Source organism: Saccostrea cucullata, unplaced genomic scaffold, assembly GCF_032062105.1.
Source record: "Saccostrea cucullata isolate Sc308-1 unplaced genomic scaffold, CSIRO_AGI_Scuc_v1 ctg3584, whole genome shotgun sequence".
Classification (NCBI taxonomy): Eukaryota; Metazoa; Mollusca; class Bivalvia; order Ostreida; family Ostreidae; genus Saccostrea; species Saccostrea cuccullata.
In genome coordinates, this window is record NW_026932605.1 from 44143 (window position 1) to 53020 (window position 8878).

At 35.5% G+C, this 8878-nt stretch overlaps 1 long non-coding RNA gene across 1 annotated transcript; it reads left to right on the top strand.

Annotated features, from left to right (window-relative positions):
* The first annotated feature begins 6257 nt into the window (after positions 1-6257).
* On the top strand, positions 6258-7715 carry LOC134235582 (uncharacterized). The gene is made up of 3 exons (XR_009985441.1): positions 6258-6332; positions 6658-6729; positions 7551-7715. It is a non-coding gene; the product is annotated as an uncharacterized LOC134235582 (long non-coding RNA).
* The last annotated feature ends 1163 nt before the right edge of the window (positions 7716-8878 follow it).

Here is an 8878-nt window from a genome sequence, read left to right on the forward strand (position 1 = left end):
CGTTGTGAGGGTAAGAAAATAGGATCTGGAGAGATCATTGAACTGTTCGTTGTATTAAACAAATATGTTATGGCCAAATGTCATCAATATTGAATTAAATGGTTTTAAAATGTAAGCAGGAATCAAGAGTTAGCGTGCGTAGTTCTTTTATTCCGTGATATAGGAGGAGTTGCGGATAAGAGATGGGTACTCTTTATTACTATAGAAAAATGGCACTGTCATTGTTTTGCCTTGGAAAAACAAAAGTATGTGTCAAATCAAAAAGTAAAATAGGAGGCCACAATGGCAATATTTAACAATTCTGTGAAAGTCTCATTAAGGTACATTGATGCTCTGATATGAGAGATAACTCTTAATGACACAAAAGTTTATTATTCATTCAAGTTTAAGTGCCTTTTTTTTTTTATCAAAGTTTGCCCTGCAAGCCATGCTATAATTGTTTGTATTTTATTCAGCATATATATTTCCTTTGGAAAATCATAAAAGTTAAAGAAAAAAAGTAAGCAGGTGGTTTATGAACCTTAAATATCATTTAGTGGTAAAAGGAGAGGTGCGGATAAGAGATAGGTACCCCAAAGCGTAACAGACGGACGTACAGAAAGACGGACATCCCGATTACTATCCCCCCCCCCCACCCCTGCTTTTCAAGTGGGGTATAATAATACGTTGTTTACTTTAATTGAGTTTCCATTTTTACTCATCTGTGTTGAAAGCTCGTGTGAGCTTTTCTGATAACAGTTGTCCGTCGTCTGTCTGTCCGTCTGCAAACTTTTCACATATTCAACTTCTTCTGAAGAACCACTGGACCAATTTTAGCCAGACTTGGTAGAGAGCATCCTTGTTTAAAGGGACTTTAAATTATTAAATTAAAGGGTCAGGTCCACTTGCAAGGCAAGTGGGGATCATCACGAAAAGACAAGAATAGGGTTCTGGAGACTCTAACCGAAGGTATCAAAATTTGCATTGAAATATATGTAAAAATCCTTTAAATTCTACTCAAGAACATCAGGGTCAGACAAAGTAAAACTAAATGCAAGCATCTTATGGTAGATTGTCTAAATCCCTTGGTGGTTGGGGTTTGGTAACAACAAGCTTAAGAAGTGGTAAGGAACAGCATGGTTCAAATAATGCAGGTGTGTCATATGTAACTTGTACCCAACCCTTAATATATCAGAAGCCGGGGTAGGGGACTTCAATGTCCCCCAGCCCGATGTTTATTCATATACATGTAGTATTATATAATAGGGCTAAAAACTGGATGCCCATTTCTCAAAAACTAGAAATCGTACCATCACAATTTTTTCACGGAAATGGTAACTGACCCCTAGTACCCCATCCACAAAATTTCATACCCCTGGGTAGGGGACTTCGATGACACTCAGCCTGATGTTTATTCGTATAGTATTTTATAGTAGGGCTAAAAACTGGAGGGCCATATCTCGGAACCTAGAAATGGTACCATCACCATTTCTTCACAGAAGTGGTAACTGACCCCTAGTACCCCACCCACAAAATTTCAGACCCCGGGGTAGGGGACTTCGATGACACTTGGCCTGATGTTTATACGTATATTATTTTATAGGGCTAAAAACTGGAGGGCCATATCTCGGAAACTAGAGATGGTACCATCACCATTTTTTCATAGAAGTGGTATCTTGCCACTAGTACCCCACCCCCAAAATTTCAGATCCCAGGGTAGGGGACTTCGATGTCCCCGCGCCCGATGTTTATTCGTATAGTATTATATAGTAGGGCTAAAAACTAGAAGACCATATCTCGGAAACTTGAGAAGGTACCATCACCATTTTTTCACAGAAGTGGTATCTTGCCCCTAGTACCCCACCCCCAAAATTTCAGACCCCAGGGTAGGGGACTTCAATGTCCCCGAGCCCGATGTTTATTCGTATAGTATTATATAGTAGGGCTAAAAACTAGAAGACCATATCTCGGAAACTAGAGATGGTACCGTCACCATTTTTTCATAGAAGTGGTATCTTGCCCCTAATACCACACCCCCAAAATTTCAGACCCCAGGGTAGGGGACTTCGATGTCCCCGAGCCCGATGTTCATTTGTATAGTATTATATAGTAGGGCTAAAAACTAGAAGACCATATCTCGGAAACTAGAGAGATGGTACCATCACCATTTTTTCATAGAAGTGGAATCTTGCCCCTAATACCCCACCCCTAAAATTTCAGACCCCAGGGTAGGGGACTTCGATGTCCCCGAGCCCGAAATTTATTCGTATAGTATTATATAGTAGGGCTAAAAACTAGAAGACCATATCTCAAAAACTAGAGATGGTACCATCACCATTTTTTCAAAGAAGTAGTATCTTGCCCCTAGTACCCCACCCCCAAAATTTCAGATCCCAGGGTAGGGGACTTCTATGTCCCCGAGCCCGATGTTTATTCGTATAGTATTATAAACTTGGGCTAAAAACTAGAAGACCATATCTCGGAAACTAGAGATGGTACCATCACCATTTTTTCATAGAAGTGGTATCTTGCCCCTAGTACCCCACCCTCAAAATTTCAGACCCCAGGGTAGGGGACTTCGATGTCCCCGAGCCCGATGTTTATTCGTATAGTATTACAATATAAGGGTAAAAAGTGGGAGACCATATCTCGGAAACTAGAAATGGTACCATCACCATTTTTTCATAGAAGTGGTATCTGACCCCTAGTACCCCACCCCAAAAATTTCAGACCACACAGGGTATGTTTAAATTTTGAATTGCGAACTGCGTTCTAAAATCTGAACGCCTTTTTGCTTCAATTGAGAGACCAAAATCAATATTTTTCTCGGTAACGATTATATGTTCCCTTTATTAAAATGAATTTAATTTTAGTTAATTTTAAATTACCGGTACGCATGTATAGATACCAATTTTGCTCCTTTATCAGCAGGGCTATTTTTGTATTAATATGAAGCAGAATTTGTGCAAAATCTTATGCACGAAAACAAGAAAACACTTGCTATGGCTTTCAACTCAATATTTAGATATATCGAGGAAGTATTGTCAAATGGCACCTGATCCTACATCTAATTTTTTGTTGGTCCGTGTTTGGTCTGCTCCTATTTTGTATTGTTTTATGGACTTTTGAGCTTGATATATGTTCGTTATCTCCATATGTGTCACTATGTGTCACTCAAAATCGCCGCTTTATTTTTTAAAGTCCAATAAAAGGAGTTTTCACTAGTGTAAAGAAGGACCTTAAAATAATATACCTGTAAATTGAACGTGTGAAAAGGAAACACCAAGAGAACGGGATTACCTTGCGTGCTAAAAATATTCGATCTCAGGTATTATTGGGGAAAACCTAGGAGGCCATGTTTTCGAAAACTGCATCGTGTCCAGGGAATAGAAATGATTGGGAAAATCAAGGTCGGCACCGGAATTGTTCTAGAACGAATAAAATCTATCATTGTCTTTTTGATAATGATGGAATTCTAGGAGAAATATGTGTCAAAGGACCCCCTGCACAGGTTCAAAAAAGTAAGACAGCTAAAAACGAAAGTATGTTTACCACATATTTCTTTTAATTCAGTGCCTTCATTTATTTGCTAAACATTGTAAGAAAAGCTTTTGATGAATGTTAAAAAAAATAGCAGCAAATATATTTATAAAGAAATATGACATACTGATATGATGAATACTGCAGTATGTATTTGATTGGCTTACACAACCAAGCTCTATAATAAACATGATGACTCTCTATGTCCTCAAATGTAAAACAAGAACAAAACCGTCGATTATTTTTTTTCTTTTAAGACATTTGAAAACATTGTTTCTAGGGATGGCAATTTCTAATCGGTTAACCGGTTACTCGGTCGGAATGTTGGTAAACGGTTAGAAAATCTGTAATCGGTTAGTCGAACAAAAATTAAATTTGTGTAAATTTGAACACAATACCCTAAAATATCAATTAAAAAAACACAAATAAAAATATTTAAAATGTTTGCATTTTTGACTTTTAATTGAAGGTGATTTGGAGATAATTAATGCCTAGGTCACATTTCCCGGCCGGTAGCCGTAGACCGGTGGTAATCTGTGGTAATCTGTGGTGTTAACGATGCCCCAACATCGGTCCACATCGGCCTAGTAGTCCTTAAAGTATCAGTCACAATATCCAGCGATGGGTACACGATGGGCAACCAATGCGTTTTATTATTTAAATGGCGTGGTTGCCAGCCAGACTTACAAAGGCCCAACGATGCATTGCTGATCATTAAACGATGTTCCAGCATAATCAGCCGATGTATATTACATCGCTCCTACCTTGGTGAACATCGTTCGTACATCAGTCGAATACGGGCCAATGTTTGGAGGTCAGCAAAGATCAGCACAAACACCAAAATAAGGATCTTCAAGAGCAACGTGCTTAGGGTCCTCCTATATGGTGCTGAAGCATGGAAAGTTACTAAAACCATCTCAAACAAGCTAGATACCTTCCAGACACGCTGCCTTCGCAGAATACTGCGCATCTTCTGGCCAAATACCATCTCAAATGAGGAGCTATACAAAAAGACCAACACCACCCCTCTATCTCAAGTTATAAAGAGAAGAAAATGGCTGTGGATAGGGCATGTATGTAGAATGCACCCAACTTCCATCCCAAGGGTTGCTTTGAAATGGACACCACCTGGCAAGAGAAAGAGAGGAAGACCAAAAGAAACATGGAGAAGATCTGTAGAGAAAGAGATGGGAAAGAACCGCAGTAGTATAAGGATCCCCGATAGGTACTGCATTCTGATTGGCTGAGAGAAAATCATGTGATTTGATTGGTTAAGGGGATAAGTGGGTCAACTGAGTGCAGTCCTAACCCTAACCCTAACTAACCCTAACTAACCCTAACCCACCTAACCCTAACCCTAACCCCCCTAGCCCTTACCCAACCCTAACCCCCTAACCCTAACTAACCCTAACCCCTTAGCCCTAACTAGCCCTAACTAACCCTAACTAACCCTAACCTATCCCTAAATACGGGGTGTTTACATTGTGTTTACATTGGTACGTGGGTACTACGTTTTGTTTATGGACACAGGTAAAATACTTTGGGGCCGTGTGCAAAACATTTCAAGAATGTGATTATGACGTCACGCATTCATTCACAGTCTAAAGCTCAGCCTAGCCTAAACCAGTTCAAACTGGATTTTCTTTTTACTGAAAACAATAACAAATAACACACACACAAGACAGATTATAACAAGAATCAATACGTTTTACCTGCGTTTTTATACCTGTTTGCATCCTCTATAAAGTGCCGTGTGCAAAACATTAGGGGTTGTGTGCAAAAGAAATATACCTTTTACCTGTGTTTTCTTATATACCTGTTTGCATCATCTGTAAAGTGCCGTGTGCAAAAAGTACGATAAACTTACCTATGCATTGTGACGTCATTCACTGTATAAATACAATGTGATTATGACGTCACACTTTTTCATTTACAGTCTAGACAGCCTAGTCTAGCCAGCCTAACCGGTTTGAACTGATTTTTTTTTACTGAAAGACAATAACAAATAACACACAATACAAAAAACATGTGTGTTATGTCTGTCAAGTTATAACACCAGGTCACTTTTTTAAAAAAACTTAGAATTTCTTTTTAAATTTTTTAAACTTTTTTTTTAAAAACTTATAATTTTTTTTTTAACTTTTTAAAAATAACTTTAAATTTTTTTTCTTATTAATTTTTTTTTTGGTAAACTCCTCTTATAGTTTTTAAGAAATAAAATAAAAAATCATGTAATACTACATCAGTGTTATGTTATTGTATGACTTCATCTTTTATACAGTCGGGTTCGGGGTTTCGAACGGCCATGGCGAATTTTCGGCAGGATCTTACCCCAGTGAAAAAGGCTTGTAATCCACAGTGTAGGTCGTTTAAAGTTGTTTCACATTGTTTATGATTGTGATTATGTTATCGCTCACCTATATGTTTAATGTCAGCTATGCTAAATAATCCATTTCTGTGTAATTTGAGAGAATGTTTTGACATGTGGTTAAAGTATGGCGTGCTATTCATGTTATCATTTAAAGTCGATCCTAAATAAATCTGTCTTAAAAAAATACATTTTACGAATGACATTTAATATGATTGATTAGAGTATAGGTATCCATATATAAGAGATATTATTTTGCATTACATTTAAACATGTTTTTCTGTCCTGTTTGTCTGTCAATTGTTGCTTTACTTCCTTTGTAAAATGAGGTTAAATTGAGTATCACTGAATATTGTATGTTTTTTTTTTTCAGGATCAGCTAAGATGTTGTTTCACTGGATTATTTAATGGGTAGACTTATTGGGCATATAATTGGATAATTCTGGTAAGTTTGTCTTTGTTTTGTTTACATTTCCTATGAAGTCATCTTTACATAATTATGTAAAGTTCTGTTTTGAATGTCAATACTGTATTTATCCTCATTTCATGTGATTTACATTTGTATAACCTGCATGTAACTCAGAGTGCATTTAATATTTCTATGATGGGTCATTCCATGATATTGAATTTAAATCAGAAAAATATTCTCTAAATTTTGGTAAAATACATGGTATCTTTTACATTTCTGTCCCTTTTGTCTGTAAATTATTGCTTTACTTACATTGTAAAATGAGGTTAATTGTGTATCACTGAATTGTATGATTTTTCAGGATCAGCTGAGATGTTATTTCACTGGATTATTTAATGGATAGACTTATTGGGCATATATTTGCATATCTCTGGTAAGTTTGTCTTGTTTTTTTAGATTGTTTACATTTCCTATGAAGGTCATCTTTGCATTTAAGCATGATTATATGGTTCATTTAATTACTGTGTAATACTTATGTGATATCTGTTGTCTCTAACTTACATTCATATAATCACACCCTTATTTAATCTAAAATATATTAACACATGATTAAGGGATCTTCAGAATATTAATAAGTCCTTTTGTATAAATGATGATATAATTTCATAATTCATTATGTATGTTACCCATGGCCATGGAATTCAGACTTACTAATTGGTGATCAAAAAGATATTAATTAGGAATCTAATTAGAGAAAAGGAGGAATTTACAAAAGATTAATCCTAAGTCATTTACTTTTTGTTTTGATTCTAAATGTGTGTGATATATGGCATACATATATTTTCATTTTCACTTTTGTTTGTTAGTAATGAGCTTTTCAAAAAATGAAGGACTACATGTTGTACTGTGATGATGCTAAAAAAAGATGTATTTTTCTGTATGCAGTACTGACAGATATTAAACCAAAATTGAATCTGCTGTTAATAAAAAATCTTTTAGTGTCTAAATAATTAATTTGATAATCATTTTATTTGTGATATCAATACAGTAATTGTGCTTTTTTTTTATTATCTAAAGATAACATGATGAACTTTTCTCATCTGGAGTTAATGTTAAAAACAATTTATTTTGAGATTAAAAACAAACATTTTCATGAACTTTTTTGGCATTGTACATGTTTGTTCAATTTTTAAACATGCATTGTTTCACACAGTACTCTGTCATATTAACAAAATGGTTTTATTTTCTATACAGTCCTCAACCTGGAAGATATGTATTGTTCCTAACCATCTATAATCCATTCTCTATGAAGTTCAGACTGTCTGCTCTTCCTTTGGAAATACACAGTTAGTCAACCAACATAGAAACACACAAACTTGAAGGTAAAGTTTCAATGAGATACAATTGTTATATATATTTATTTATTATTTTATTATTTTTTTTTTACATATGCATGTTTATAATTTTGAATTGATATGTAAATGATATATTTAAATAAAAAGGGCTTGGTGGTCATGGTCATTTTTTAGACTATATTGATCTCCTTTAGAAGAAGAAGAGCTTCATTTCAATATATATACAAAAATGCATGATCAAATTTTGAAACTAAAATGTATGAAAGTTTTCTTTGCCAAATGATAGTTAACAGCTGAAGATAGCATATCTATAGAATAAGTTAAATATGACTAATTTGTAAACCCCCCCCCCTAGCTTCCTTAATATCATAGTTGGTAAAGATAGCAAGTTTTGACTCCAATTGCTGATGTATTCTGAATTTCTCATTTGATATTAGGGGAGATCCGTCCAATTCTGGACACTTTTGTCATGTTTTAATATGTAACACCCAGCAAACGAAAATAAACACTCAACACACTCTGATTTCAAGTGGTAAAGTGTGGAAACACTTTTTGGCAACAAAATGCAATGAATATCATCATGAAACACAATTAAATATCTTTTATTGATAATAAAATGAATTCAGGTGGTGAAATAGTGCAAGTCCGGACAACATGGGGTAATTCCGGACAGAGGCGGGGTAAATCCGGACAGGAGAGCAATATGTGCTTTGAAAAAAAAAATTGTGAGAAAATACATTCCAACAACATGCCACTTTGTTAGACAAAGCATGCTTGTTTTACATTACTTAGCATGTATATTGCACATTTTCACGAGAGAGAGAGATGCCGGTTAGGGACTTGCATAGAAATGATATTATAGAGCCCTCCCCCTTCCCAAATTTATTTTTATGAAGAAAATTGTTTAATCGTCAGAAAGAGTAATTAATTAAATAAAAACAATAATTCAGACACTGGACTAACTTTTTCTTGGGTCTTTAATATGGGCCGATGTGTCAATAATTTTGGGTCGACCCGTCCAGGCCTATAGGTGTCAACCGTCACAGGCCGAGGTGTCGATGGGCCGAAATGTCTGTCTACCCATAAAACCAGCGTCCGGAATTCCCCCACCTAGAAAAAAATCAGCGGGGGAAATCGGAACACATTGTTTGATAAATTTAATGAAAAAATTAACATTATTTTGTATTATTCATCATATTTTTTCTTTTTAAACATATGCTCTCTACA